The following is a 16518-nucleotide window of genomic DNA, read 5'->3' on the forward strand; positions in this document are numbered from 1 at the left end:
ACAAAAGTTTTACTATGAGCATCAGTATCACTGACCAGTGACCACAATCAACCCAAGCAGCATTGAGACCATAGTTTTAAAAATCGAACCGGTCATCGACTCGGTAAGGGTAGTGGGTCACTGGGTCATTTGTTGAACCACTGAGTCATTGGTCGAAACGCATGAAAGAATCGGATGACTCGGTCGTACCACCCGATCTCTATAAAGTTTTTATCTGTGTATTAAATAAGATGACTCGGTCTATAGAAAAGCATATGACACAAATAAATGTTAAAAAAATAGATAAATTAAGACGATTTATGAAATTTGTTCTTTAAATTTAAGTTCATCTACTATGACATAATTATTTGATGAAAACACACATATATATATCATAGTAAATTAAAAACACTTTGATCAAAAAATAATAAAAACACTTACTTTTAGAATATATTATAAAGATAAAATTTGTTCAAAAAATATTATAAAGATAAAAAAAAAAAAAACAAAAAGAGGTAGCAAATACAAGCTTCTTTGTTTTTGAGGAAAGACATAATACAAATTAAAATGTAAATTGAAGTGGCATTTGGTCGTGTTAAATTTCTCTATATATAATAACATCAAGTAAAATATCACAAAAAAGTTGTTGGTGCATTGGTTATGCTTAGCACCACAGTTAGTTGGCAGCCTGCACGCCAGTTCGATTCCCACCTGTGGGAGTGGGAATTTTTTCCATTTTTTAATATATAAATTCATTAAAAAAAGCTATAACCCGGTTTACCCAGAAAACCGCCGGTTCGCTAGTTTTTCCGGTTCACGTCGGTTCATACTGGTTTGATAGCATGACCGATCCAAACTATCAACCGAACCGATCACCCCACCGGTTCACGGTCCAACCGGCCGGTCCAGTCCGGGTTTCAAAACTATGATTCAGACGATTTATTACCCCTTTTCATTTTTTCAGCCTTTTCCCATCATTATCTTAACAAACAAACATTGGCCCGATTTTGCTAAAACTAACATTTAGTTATGACTAGAATAGGACAAACAAATTTTATACATGCATTTAATACAACAAGTACTTTTAAAATTAATGTTAAAATTAACAAAATCATAAAATTTACTGGAAGGTGTCGAAGTATGATCAGAAGGGGATATTTTCGGTTAAATTTGCTTATGGTGTTCTCGTAAAGAGGTGGAGGGTGAGGGGGCTTTGCTAGTGGACGTGTGGAGGCCTTGATGAAGGTGTGGAAGTCTTGGGTACCGTCGAAGGAGGTTGTTTTTTCTTGATAAATTTTTCATAATAGGGTTCCAACTAGAATAATCTCCTTAGGCGTAGGGTTTTAACTACTTGGGGTACTAGGTGATATTTTTGTGGTGATCCCTTGAAAACAGTGTCTCATCTATTTTTGTGGTGAGATGCCACCCTCTTTTGTGAACTATCTCGAGCTCTCACAATGATCTAATTTTTTTTTTGTTTTCCGCATATTTAATGTCTGAAACACTTTAAATATGATTTCTCAATGGAGGAAACAAGCGGGAAAAAAAATTTGCTTGAGTGTTGTAACATTTAAATCCTTTTCTTAATTGGTCCTTTGACCGACTAATTTTGCAATGAAAATCAAAAATCATTTAAATAATAAAAGGTTCATACAAAAAGTTTTTTTTAGGTAATACAAAAAGTTAAATAATAAACGATAAATAGCTAAAATATTAAAATATTTTATGAAACAACAATTTTTTTATATATTCATCTAGATGTTGGATTAATTATTTAATTAATTAACGATAATCAATTATTATGAATTATTATTAATATAAAATATGATTGATTTCTTTATAAAAAAAACATGATTGATTGTTACTAATCACTACTTAGTGGTGAGTTGTATGAATGGACATTGTTTTTGGATAATCCGTGATGAATTTAAATGTTAGCCAATCTAAAAATTAAACGTATGGTAAAAAAGAAATGTTGTGGACAATCTCTCAAACACTCTTTTTGACACTTGCTTATTCATTAGGTCACGTTACTCTTTTTGCAACCCCTATCATCGGATAATCGGCTAAGCCATTGCCTTGAACAATGTTCTCTCTCTTCTACCATCCAAAATGTTTTCTTGCTCCCACTCTCTTATGTGTTTCTCCCACCAACACCTTGCCACCCCCACCAAATTCTTAGCTAGATTTAAGAATCTACAATCCCGACAAGTTCAAGGTCGTTTTCAGTCATCAAGATCGAAGAAAAAACGAAAGCTTGAATTGATTTACCATGTATACTATTGTATGAAAACATTCTAATTAATTTACGGATCTTGTTAACTGGTGTGCTAGAAACAATGGTTAAGAAGTCCATAAATAGAAATTTGATCTTGAAAATATATATTTAAACTTTTGATCAAATATTAATTACATCACTTTTTATAAAAACCTTACTTTTTATAGTTATTTAAGCATGTTATTCTTGATCATCTAGATGTTTTGCCAATATTATATGTTAAATTATAGATGAGCATGTTCTTCTTGATCTTCTAGATCTTTAAGCATTAATCTAAGATTCTTATTCACAAATAACAGTTTTTTAAAACTCGCATCCCACCCTAAAAATCCGTTCGCATCCCACCCTAAAAATCCGTTAATCTGATAAATTAATCCCAACTAATAGAAGCCCACTTAAAGCAAAGGTCTCTATTATTTTTTGTTGGTGGCCGGGGTTTGAACCCCAAAGCAAATGTCTCTATTATTTTTTGTTGGTGGCCGGGGTTTGAACCTCAGACCTTGCATATTTTATGCATTGTCCATACCAACTAAGCTAAGCTCACGAAAACAAAGCAAAGCTCTCTATGAAACAATTAAAAGAGATTCTTATCAAAAAGAAACAATTAAAAACGCTAACCGTCGAGTTGAGTTCAAATTCAAGCTACTCCTAGTCCTTGGTTTTTATGAATAAAGTAATATATTTTTACTAAACAAATATTAAAATAGTTTCAACTAGGTTTCTAGTTTTTCATTCAAAAAAAAAAAAGGAAAAAGGTTTCTAGTTTTAAAATGAAGCGATAAGAGGCGCTATAGTATCGCCATCGTGACAATGTTTTGGATTCTAGTGTACGGTTTGTATATTTTAAAAGAATATTAAATTAGTTTCAACTATGTTTCTAGCTTCTAATTATTTGGTGATTACCCTTCAAAAAAATAATGTGGTGTTTAAAAGAACAGAAGAGGAAGCTTCTTCAGAGTTCTAACTAGCTCATGTGAATGGAAATTGTTGTCTAGCAACCGATTAAATCATGCATAAGGTAAGAATGACTATATAATTTTAATTCTATCATGCGCCCTTTATTATAGTAATTTTTATGTTTATAAATTTTACGTACATTAAAAAATATATGTAATTTAACGTGTTCAGTTTGGGTACAGATATTCTTAAAATACTCTTGTGTATGAGTATTCAACTATGACTTCTATCTCACAAAATATTTCCTCAAAAAATTTTTTCAGAAATATGTAGTATTATTTTTATGAAGAAAATAATAGAAATTTTCTTTAAAACATGTTTAATCTCTCATGTCAAATATACAACTCTTATATTCACTTCTGTCAAATATAGTTGATCATTTTCGTATAGCTCAATTGGTAATTATATTACATAATATATGTAGGGACCAATGTTTGAACTTTAAAAGCTCCACTTATTTACCTTAAAAAATGAATTCTAACCACCAAACTGTTTGAAAGGGAAAAAAACAAACATAGTTGAACTCATTTAATAGGTACAAATCAATGAATGGTAAACTAGTTCATTAGAAAGACAAAAAGTTACTTAAGAGAAAGATATGTTAGAAATATTATCATTGACTAGAAGAGAATTTTTTTAGAGGACTGGAAGAGAAATTATTGACATTGTTTGTATTTCATTTTAAAATAGAGTAAAACATTAATTGGTCATTATTTTTCTAATTCACTTTCAAACTTGTTTCTGACTACGTTAATATATCAAAATATTTCATGTTTTGGTCAAACGTTTTTCAATTAGGTCCATCTATTAGCATCTGTTATATGACACCATTAATTCTACTGATGTGACACATTAATTTCTTTAGTTTGAGATTTTTATTAAAATAGTCCAAAACTTTTGTCCACTTAGTATCAAATTAATCCCCGTCTTTATTCATTTTCTATCAAAATAGTCCCTCATTGAATGAACACCAACTCAGAATCTGGGCAACATTCATCCACCAAAAACCTCAAAACTCTTTCTAGTTACACTAGAAACAATAGTTTAATACTAATCTTGATCAAATTCCAACCACCCTAATTTAATTTTTCATAAAAAGAACAAATTTTGTTTGTGAAATTTAGGGCTTTAAGGTTCTTTAGGAAAATCTAGAAATTTAGGGATTTAGGAAACAAACATAAAGGATAAGAAAATAAAATTAAGATTAATGTAGGAAATAAAAAAAAAATTTGGAGGAGAAGAATGAAGAAAAGACTGGAAAACAATGGAGAAGAATGAATGGGGAAGATAATTGGAGAAGAACAGAGAAAAAATTGATTTTTGACTAGATAAAATCAATTGAAAGTGTCTCACATCATCGTTCATAAGACGGCTAATGTGTCACGTCAGCATAATTAAAGTTGTTAGATAACGGATACTAACAAAGTAATTTAATGGAGAAACATTTGATAAAGACAAAAACTATTTTGAAATATTAGTAAAGTTAGATATTAGTTTGAAAGTGAGCTACAAAGACAGCGATGAATTTGATGGCTCGGTTTTTCAAAATATATACTAGTTATTTTTATTTATAACTGATTTATAAGAGAGAAGTATTTAAGGAGCGTAAGAAATACAACATATATCTTTACGATCTTGAAGGTGAGAAAAACACAAGAAGGGGGGTTGAATTGTGTTTTGAAAAATTCTTCGTTTCTCCTAAAACTGAACACACTGAACAGAAGCTAAGTGAAACAGCTTCTGAAGTGATAATCAGAATCTGAACGCAGCGGAATAAAACAGAGAGAGAGAGAGAGAGAGAGAGAGAGAAGAAGAACGACACAAAGCAATTATACTGGTTCCTTCCACAATCCGGAAGTAGTCCAGTCCCCCTTGCACTTCCAAGGAGATTTCACTAAGAGTAATATCTGATTACAATTGCTCAAGCACACCTGCAAGAGACTTCCTTTGCTCAAGCACACTTTGCAAGAGTCTTCCTTTGCTCAAGAACACAATCAAGAGACTTCCCTGCTCAAGCACAACTGCAAGAGACTTCTAACTAAACAAAATTACACAGAAAATTGTTTAAGGTTGAACACTTGATATACAATCAGAGGTGCTCACAATACAAATCAGATACAGACTCAATAACTTAAGAATTTCTAAGATGAAACTTTGAGACAAAAAAATTCTAAGTGAATGCGGAACAATTTCAGCAGAGGTTTGGCACTTGTAAAAATATTGTGAGTCTTTCGTTCAGCATTACTAAATCTCTAAGTCTTCACTCCTTTATATAGAGGTGTGAAAGAGACGTTGTGAAATTGCCGGCACATCAAAAGAGTCGTTGTTGAAGCTTGATCTTTCACCAATGATCTTTTGCCTGATTTGGTTGTTGTCCTATGAAGAACCAATTTGAAATCCATTCCTTATCCAAAGGAACATCTATGCAGGCGAAGCCGTATTCTGGAGTTGTTTTCTTGTTTTGTAGCGAGGACACAAAACAGAGTAGTGGAGAAGGTGGTTGTACAGTTTGTACAAAGTACAATGTCAACGCTTTCGTCCAAAATTGCAAGCACATGTCTTCAAACACCTTTGAAATGACCGTTGCAAAATTCCACTGATCTTTTGTTGTCCTTTGATGAATTTCGATCCATGACACAGCTCTTGAATTCTTGAATTTCTCAAATTCAGTTGATCTTCAGCTTCTGGTGAAATGGCTTATGATGAGGCAGCTTCTGATAACGCAGCTTCTGATGATGCAACTTCTGATAACGCAGCTTCTGATGATGCAGCTTCTGGACCTCTTGTCTTCAGGAGCACTATTCTTCAGGAGCATTTTACTAACTTCAGGAGCGGCTTTACTTCAGTAGCGCTTATTCTCTTCAGGAACAGATTGCCTTCAGGAGCGTCTAAGCTTCAATTTTGTTGATCCTTTTTGCTCTTTATTTGCTCATTCAGAACCAATAAATGATGTAACTTTTTAATTATGGTCATGTACACTTGAACAAATATTAGCTAGTCCAATTTACAATTTTTAATACCTTGTTATCATCAAAACTCTTTAAGGTTCATTGTTAAACATATTTTGTTCCAACAGATCTAACTCAACTATCAATGTCAATATTGTTAAACCGAACATTTTCGTTTAAATTCAAATTTATTTTCTCCGTTACAAAATTTTTAGAAAAATGAATCAAACAAAATTGATGTATTTAATTTAAAATTTGATCAATATATCAATTTTCTTTTACTCACTTTACTTATATTTTGTAACAAATGGAGTATAATTTTACTCTGTCTTTGTAAATTTTAGTGGTATGATCTAATTTCATCTACTGACAAAAAAGACGATATATATCTGCTATCTAAGCTTGCCAGCAAGATAAAGCCATAGTCGGTAGGCATTTGATATGTGGCTTATGAATTGAATTATACAGCCTGATCTTGTAGCAGTGCCATTAAAACCACGTGTTTATTTACTTTCATAATTATTAAATACAACATGAAAGACCAAAAACAGCAATGAATATCAATCTGCCCTGCATATATATTCACCTTATCTCTGAATCATGTCATTTGAAAGAGAAACATTGCCGTTTGGTAATTGATTCAGCATCCACTCCTATTTTTTGTATCTTACATGCACTGGTCAACAACCCAATTCGTATCATTAAAGGAGCATTTCTTTTTTATTTGAAATTGACTTTTTTATTTGAAATTGAAAAATGGGTGAATTTTTATTAATTAGTGTCATTAACAATAATTTTATATATGTTTCTTAAGGATTTTAAACTCTATTTTTTAAGATCATAAGTTAAATTTATCACTGAGCTAACACGTTATTGATAAAGATGCATGTGATTTTACCGGGAAAAAAATAATAAAGAAACATGTGAAAGAAATAGTAGCTATTTTTTTTTTTTTAATTTATATCTTTTACAATTCATCTTGTATAATGTTTCCTTAACTATGGCCATAGGGGTATTAATTAGCATTTTTCTTTTTTTAGGGGTTCATTTTATTTAAGCTATACATATATATAATGAGATCAAATTAAGTATAAGATGTGTCCAACTAGAAATCAACACAAAGTCTTGAAAAATGGCAAACAAAACCGAAACATCAACAACTGGATAACGACATTACAAGATGGAAGATTTTAAATAAACATCTCAGCAAGAATGAAATTTCACTCTGTCAACTATCTCAATGATAGCAGATTCTTTGTTTTGAAACATCTGAAAGTTGTGTTCCTTCCAAACAATTCAACTACTAGCCGATCAAATTATTGAAGACAGATGCAAATATCCTTCCTAAAGAGATGACTGTCGGCAAACTAGGCAGCATGCGTGCCAATATCAGATAGAAGCGTGCTAGATATCCCTTGCCACTACCAAATGGAGTGCCAAACTTCCGTGAAAAAATTACAATTCAAGAACAACTAATTCATTGATTCCTCCATCCCATAATCACCCGAGTAAAGCAAAGATTTTGGATGAAGAAATATGCACCTAACCAAATTATCTTTAGTTGGAAGCCTTTTATTCAGCCGTCTCTACGGAAATAATAGAGACACTTTGAGATACACCACTTTATTTCAAATGATGTCCGTGAAAGACGCTTGCTAATCATCATACGTCAACAAATTATAAACTCCTTTTATTGAGTAACCTTGTACAATATCTAGTTTTCAAAACCAAGTATTTGCACTAGAAACTTGCAAAACAATGTTATCCAACCAAGAACGACACTTCACAACTAGTTCCTCCTCCTCCTCCCGAGCAAAAAGCCTCTTCCACCTCCATTCTTCACCCTCAACCCCTCATCCTAATCTCCTCATCTTAGTACAATAATATTAGAATCAACATGCAAATAAAAAATCCGACTAAATCTATCATGTAACAAACCCCCTTCCAACCAAGGATTATTCCAAGAAGAGGAACTTTCATCATTACCTAGGCGACAACCCAAACTAACCTCAAACCAACTGCTCTCCCGCACACCTACTCCCTCTCTAACTCTGCATAAATCTATCCACCAGTCACACGCAATTGAACCACCCGCTTTAATACAACCACCATCCACCCCATATTATGCTTCCAAAACTTTGTACCATAGCTCACCCTGATTAACATGTAATCTTTAACACCACTTTCTCAGCAATGCCATATCAAATTCCTAATTTACCAGACCCCTCCAAATCACCTAACTCCGCAGCAAAACAAATCTTACTCCAATAAATCTAATTAATTTTGCGAGCATCCTCAAACATGATATTTGTGAGATTCTATAATTTTTCAAGTTAACGACTATAGTTTTTAATGTAATTAACATAACAAGTGTCTCAAATTATTAATTTCAATTCAATAAATATAAATATTATTTTCATTGTAAACAATTAGTTTAGAGGAGGGAAACATTAACCAGTTTTTTCCTTCAATGCCTTGCTCTACAACCACTACATTTCATAAACACCTTTCAGAGCGTATACCACATCCCTCAAATTTTGTTATAATGATTGAGATAAATTTGCATGCATTGTCGATATAAAACTTTTTTAAAAAAACTTTGTTGAATATTTGGTCATTTGTAGGTCAAATTAATTTAATATTAAAAGTAAGAATAATTAATTGAACAATAGAGTATTTCTGAAAGGATAATTGAATAATAGATATATATCCAACAAAACTACCTGATATCATACGGTCAATCAATAATGCATGACTTCAGTTCAGAGTTAGATTTGATTAAAATCAATTAACTTTTATAACTTAACGACTACGATTTAATAGCAATTTCTATACAAATCAATACCTTTCTATTTTTTTAATGAGCAATGCTATTTATCAAGAAAGATTTTATCAAGAAATTGTCGCGAAATTAATGTTAGCCAATAAAATCTCAGCTTGGCCGGAAATCATGGGGTGGTGAGTGTTATATATATATTTTTTTATGAAACTTTAATAAATAAGATTAAAATCTAAGGGTGATTATTCTGCCATGTCATTCTTGAATTCATCAAGAAAATCCATTCTTGATATCTAGCATTTTCCTTTTTTAATTAATCATATATTTACACTTTTTTGTCAAACGAGTTTAGCTATATCATTTATTTTTTGTAGAAAAGAGTGCAGAACCCTAGAAAAAATAATAGGAGCATTTGAAGCGCACTGGGAGGAGTCTCCGAAACAAGCAAATTCAAATTATCTTTAGTAATGCTAATGTTTGCAAGCCAATCAACACTTTGATTTTCTTCGCATCAAGTATGATTGATTTGCACATGTCACCCATCTTCATAACCTTTCGGATACTCTTAACTAAAATAGGGATAGTCCCGTTGGAATTGAAATTGTCAGAAATATGTCAATCAAGATCTCTGAGTCACTCTCCACTATAAGATGAGAAAAATACTCTTTCCAAACCATGTTCAATCCCAAATACAACTCTCACATCTCAACGTGTAAGCCATCGCTCGCAACAATCTTCTTAGTGTAGCCTTTAATACATCTATCGTCTGAATCACAAAAAAGATCCCACATTCGACAATCTCTCCCCCACCTTTACATGCGTCATTACTATTGAGTTTGATCCAACCTTCTTACGGTCGCTTCCACCCTATTTGGATAGTCCTTCAACTTAGTGGACAAGAAAGGAACAATAATATCATTTCCTTTTTACCCTTTTTCTGTCCTTTTTTAGTGACTCTCCTTTAACCTATTGTATAGTGCCATGAAGTTGCCTTGCCATTGGTTTAGAATCCAGGTATATCTCCATAATAGCACAATCAGATAATGAGATCAATATGAGTCGTAAGAAGACGCTTTAATTTAGCTTTAGCAAAGGGGACAAAAACAAGTGGATCAGCAGTCAAAATTGGCATTTAGTTAGTGACATTGTCCTTGACCATGGATCTAAGAGGACAATAATCTTTCCTGAAATAGATCCATAAATAAATATTTCATCTCGTGTCAAATATTACCAACTACTCATTTTTTTTCAACTTCATTCGTTAATTGATGCATATAATTTATGATATAGATCAATTACATCAGTTATTTAATTAACCTTCCGAAAATAGTGTTTATGTTTATGGTCCCTACTTATAATACAATTCATATCTAACTTTCATACTTTTGAATGAAATTATGTAGAAATGTGTAAAATATTATAACAGTCTTCCAAAAAATTTAGAATATAATTTTTTTAATTTAATATGAATTTTTAAGCACCAAAAACATAAAATTCATATTTGATTCATGTTTTGTTAAAAAATTCTATTTTTTCGAAAGATTTTTATAAAATTCTAAACATTTCTGAAAAATTTCATTAAAAAATATGAAAGCTACACATGAGTTGCCTTGAAAGTATGGATCAAAAGCGGTGATAATTTTTTTTTGAAGGACTAATAGTCAAAGAATTTTTTTAGGGAAACTAAAACAAAAAGTTAATATCTATACTATATATAAAGAAAACTACCCCTTTCAACACTTTTGGGCTAGATTTTTCTTTTCAAAAATACCCTCAATTTTCAATACAAATAACACATGTAACAAATAGATAAGAATAAATTTAAATATTAAAACAAATGAAACAAACATGATATGAATATATATTTTTTCTTTTATCATTTAAAAAGTGTAACAAATTAGATGAGTATAATTATACTTACTTTTTCATCATTCCAATTATAACCTTAAACAAATTTTTCTATAATAAAATTGTTGTTGGTGCCATTAAAAAAAGAATTTAGATTATATTTTTTTTTGTTATATTGTATTATTGTCGGTGTTGTTGAAATAGATAATCATGGTTCATTTAATTTTTTATAACTTGAAAGCAACAAACATTAATATTTTTTTTAGTTTTAATCAAAATCAAAATTTCATGAAAAAGACACCGTTCATAATTTTCAAACGTTAGTGCAATAAAAAGAGCGGAATGACCGGCACGTGAGTGCCCGTCTTTTCACTAGTATTTATAAGGAGGAAAAACAAATTTAACTCAAAAAAATTTATTTGTTTATATTTGAGACCGAAAAGAGTAATGAACATATGTAAGTAATTACATCAACATTATAAACAATGAGAGAATGCATGTTCGACCTCCGGATAGGAGTAATAAATAGATAAAATTAGATTTTTTTTGTTTGTGAATAGACAGAATTAGACCTATCATTGCGTTTGTACGAAATAGATCTTTGGGTTAATCTCTATTTTAGTCCTTGTGAAAAAATATATTTTACTCTTGTAATATTAGATTCTTCAAATTTTCACTCGTAATATCAGATTCTTCAAATTTCGTCCCTTATTTAGCCTTTGTCAATGTAATTTGATGATGTAGCAAGGTGATTTGAATTATTTTTTTATTTTTCTAAATATCCATGTGGCATTTTAAATACGAAACAAAAACAAAACAAAGGAAAAACTACATTCTCAACGACCCCCTCCCATAACATTAGCTAGGATGAGCTGCAGGAAAATTTTGAAGAATGGCAAAACCGACATCCATAGAAGCATCCAATTTGGCTAATCAGTATGCACTATAGTTGCATTCGCATAAAGTACGAGAAAAAGATAGCTTCCAAGAAAAGTGTTTGAACTCGACAATATTTCCAACAATTATTATAGAGATGTGTTGATAAAACTATCTTCAATAAGTGAGAGAGCAGTCTGAGAGTGGAGTTCACACATGGTATCCCTATATCCAAGATCCCAAGCCATTTGGAGACCACGTACCAATGGCTTGAAGTTCAACATTGACATTTCTAGTAATTCCACAACTTCCAGCAAAGCCAGCAAACCAATTCTCAAAATAGTTCGTAAATAAACTACCATATCCTGGGGTTGTCAAGAGAACTACCATCCACATTCAGTTTGAGAAACACCAAGAAACAAGCCTTGGAATGTGACAGGAAGACACACTAGAAAAGACTTTTTTTTAGTAGTATGCAACAAACAATAAATAAAATTTGGTTCAAAACCTTCCAATGATGGGAACAAACTTCAGAAAAAATTTCGTCTCTCCCAAATTTCAAGAGGATAGAAGTTGGAGTGATCATCTATCCAAGAATGATGATCATCACTGAGAATGTTATAATAAACTTAATTTAACATGTAAATTCATTGCTATTTAATTTTTTAATTAAAATTAAATATAAAAAAATTAAACGAGAAATCAACTTTTTTATTTATTTTATTTTCCTTTGGGGAGATCAGCCACTTTAGTCCCTGAATATGAAAGGAGTCGCCACTTTAGTCCCTGAATGCAGATAAATTGCAAAATAGCCCCTGAATGTAGACTCTGTTAATCAATTTAGTCCTTGAATGCAGACTCTGTTAGTCAACTTAGTCCCTGAATATAGACCCCGTTGGTCACTTTGGTCCCTGAAAATGACCAACAAAGTCTACATTCAGGGACTGTTTTGCAATTTCTCTGCATTCAGGAACTAAAGTGACTACTTCTTTCCCATTCAGGAACCAAAGTGACTAATTCCCCCTTTTCTTTGCTTACAAAATATCTTAAATGTCACGTGAACATTAATAAAAGGCTAAAATATGGTTTTGATCCCTGCAAAATAGGTCAGTTTTGGTTTTAGTCCCTGCAAAAAATTTTTATAGCTTTTGGTCCCTGCAAAAATAGGTCAGTTTTGGTTTTAGTCCCTGCAAATTTTTTTATAGCTTTTGGTCCCTGCAAAAATAGGCCAGTTTTGGTTTTAGTCCCTGCAATTTTTTTTTATAGTTTTTCGTCCCTACAAAAATATGCCAGTTTTGCTTTTAGTCCCTGCAAATCTTTTATAATTTTTGGTTTATAAATACTAATGAAAAATTTTTTCATTAGTATTTTTTTTATAATTTTTGGTTTATAAGTTTTGCTTTATAAATACACAAAAATTCCCGGAAAATTTTTGAGAAACACTAATGAAAATTTCTTAAATTTCGAAAATTTTTCATTAAAATTTCATTTTTCCAGAATTTCATTTTTATTTTCGAAAATTTAAAATTTCATTAAAATTTATTTTCCAGAATTTCATTAAAATTTAAAATTTCGAAAATTTTATTTTTCCAGATTTTTTTAATTTTTTCCTTTTTTTCATTTTTATTAATTTTTCAATTTTCCAGAATTTTTTAATATTTTTTTTCAATTTTTTATTATTTTTTCAGATTTTTTTATTGATTTTTCATTTTTCCAGAATTTTTTAATATTTTTTTCAGTTTTTTATTAATTTGTAATTTTTCCAGCATTTTTTAATTTTTTAAAATTTTTTTATTAATTTTTCGATTTTCCAGAATTTTTGAATATTTTTTTCAATTTTTTATTAATTTTTGAATTTTCCAGAATTTTTTAATTTTTTAAAAAAAAAAACTATAAAAAAAATTATAAAAGATTTGCAGGGACTAAAAGCAAATCTGGCATATTTTTGCAGTACCAAAAACTATAAAAAAAAAATTGCAGGGACTAAAACCAAAACTGACCTATTTTTGTAAGGACCAAAAGCTATAAAAATTTTTTGCAGGGACTAAAACCAAAAGTGACCTATTTTGCAGGGACCAAAACCATATTTTGGCCTTAATAAAATAATCCAAGTTACCTCACCACGTCCAAGTTACCTTACCACGTCATCAGATTGCAATAACCTTATGAGGGGATGAAATTTGGAGAAGCTCGTATTATTGTAGGGTTGGAGTCTAATAATTATTTTATTTCTACATTTACTAAAACGCTGCTCATATTACATGGACTAGGACTAGGACTATAATAGAGATCCACCTTACCTAGGTCTTTTTAAGTTTTTTCTCTCTCTCTCTCACATGTCATCTTCAATCCAACAAAAGTTTTCAGTAAAACAATCAAACTATGAAAAATCCGATTTCTACTTCACCTTTTATACATGAATAATATTAAAAACAACTGATTACTACAAATGAATATACATATAAACATCAAGCATAATTAGTACATTAAAGACATGAATTTGTAAGTAGAAGTTTTACATAATTTCTTCTATTTTAAAAAATAAACCCACTAAATAACAAATTTGATCATTATGATATACACTATGTAACTCAAATATACTCCTACATCTCTTGTGCTTCCTTTTCGCCATCAATTGTCGTATCATATCTCGTCGGTACAACAATCCTGCAATACCAAACACTTGCACCATAGATGACTAGACTGTAGACTCACATCAAAACAATACCAAGACAATACTAATCCTACACTATTCAATCAGACCAACACTTGCACCAAAAGCCTACACCCAATGTTATATAACAATACCAAAATTCTTTCAGGGACATGCTTATGTTGCAGTTTCCAAGTGAGAAAATGTTATTTCGATCTTTCATTCCTTCGATATATTTTTTTTTTTTTTGAATCAGCTAAAAATTTGCTAAAACACTTGTATCCGAGCACAAGACGTACCCAGGGGGAGGAAAATATTACAAGCATGCCGCATAAAAAGTCACATAGCATAGCTAAACAAAAGGCAAAAAACCACAAGACAAAACAAAGCAAAAACAAGCCTCTGCCAACACAAAACGCAAAAACCTCACAAATACAAACAATACCAGAACTAAAGAAAACCACCAAAGGGAAAAGGATACTACCCAAAAGCTAAACAAAACAAACCAAGCAAATGGCAAAAACCCACAAAACTGCTCGAAGTTACCAAATCCATTACCAAAGTGAAACTTCATCTACCGGGAAGTAAACAACCACGGTGCAGGCTTGAACAGAAGCAGCCGAACCAAATAAATGGAGGCTCCAAAATAACAAGACAGCCATACCAGTCTTGAATTAAAACAAAACAAATTGAAACTTAAGAGTAGAAACTATACGTGCTAAGTAACAAACCTAAGAACATAGTTTTCCTGGAAAAATATATTGATACAAAGTAAGGATTTGTTATTCTTTTCTAAACTTTGTCCAGCCCTTTCAGTTACATTTAACTAAGAATGGAAAATTGTTTGCTTCCAAGTCTAAATCCACTATCCGTCAACAAAAAAAAAGTCTAAATCCATTCTTAGTTAAATGTAACTGGGGTAATTTTTAATTCCTTCAATTAATCCTCTTCTCCTTCCTTGAAGGAATTAAAAATTACCCCAAGCACGACACATCAAAGACAAAACAAAAGCATGGGGGTTGTTGTTGTTGTCCCTCTTCAACTCTACAAAATCGACATCTTCTCGCACGCTCTCAAATTTTGGATATTTAAAGTTAATTCTTATAGTTCAGCCAATTGGAGGTTTGTTTATTCTTGAACTCATCCAATTGAATGAAAATTGTATCAGCATAGAATTAGGACTAATAATATGTCCACAATCACACCCTTCTCAAATTGTTTAACGAGTTGCCTATTTCTTCTTTTCTAATTTCGTTTGTATAGGAACTTGAAGGACATAGAAGAAATGTTGAAGATAAATATTGAACTTGGTTGGAAAAAGGGTACAAAGGTTATATTTCATGGGTTAGTAAACGACGTACCAGGATCTCCTCCGTCTGATCTAAGTACTTTGGTGATAGAGAGACCACATGCTTTATTCAAGAGGGGTGGAAATGATTTGATAATGACCCAAAAAATATCACTTCTTGAAACTCTCATTGAAAAAACTCTCAACTTGACAATCTTGGATGGAAGAGATATCACAATCCATGTGATTGATATTGTGACACCATGCTATCAAAAGGTGGTCCATGGCGATGTTGTGCCACTTTCAAAGGATCCAAGTAAGGGAGAATAGCTTATAATCAAGTTTGGTGTTATGTTTTAATCAAAGCTAACCACACAAAATTCTTCTTAGATCAAGTTTTTGTTGTGTGGCGAGCCTTGATGGAAACACAACAACAAACTTGATTATAAGTTTTCTTCTCTTCCTTGAATCCTTTGAAAGCGGCATACATTCGCTAGAGACAACCTTTTCATAGCATGGTGTCACAATACCGGTCAAATGGATTGTAATATCTCTTCCGTCCAAGGTAGTCAAGTAGAGAATCTTTTCGACGAGAGCTTCAAGAAGTGATATCTTTTGGGTAATCATCAAATCATTTTCATCCCTCTTGAATAAAGTATGTGGTCTCTCAATCACCACATATATCAGATCAAATAGAGGAGATCCTAGTGTGTCTTTCCCTAAACCAGGAAATGTAATTTTTGTACTTTTTCGAATAAAGTTCAATGTTTATCTTTAAGGTTTCTTTTGAATCCTTTAAGTTTCTCTCAAGACTATTTTGGTGTGGGGGTGGGAAGTTTCATTGTTAAACAAATTGAAGAAGGGTGAAATAGTGAACATATTATTAGGTATAATCTTAGGAATTTTCATGCA

General features: G+C 31.4%; 1 long non-coding RNA gene across 1 annotated transcript; it reads right to left on the bottom strand.

Moving 5' to 3' along the window:
- Positions 1 to 14127: 14127 nt before the first annotated feature.
- On the bottom strand, positions 14128 to 16232 carry LOC146942805 (uncharacterized). The gene is made up of 2 exons (XR_015032862.1): positions 15680 to 16232; positions 14128 to 14332 (listed from the first exon to the last, which is right to left on the bottom strand). It is a non-coding gene; the product is annotated as an uncharacterized LOC146942805 (long non-coding RNA).
- Positions 16233 to 16518: the final 286 nt, after the last annotated feature.

The sequence above is a fragment of the Medicago sativa genome, chromosome 3, assembly GCF_051527215.1.
Source record: "Medicago sativa cultivar Bolivia chromosome 3, Bolivia_mono, whole genome shotgun sequence".
NCBI classification, from domain to species: domain Eukaryota; kingdom Viridiplantae; phylum Streptophyta; class Magnoliopsida; order Fabales; family Fabaceae; genus Medicago; species Medicago sativa.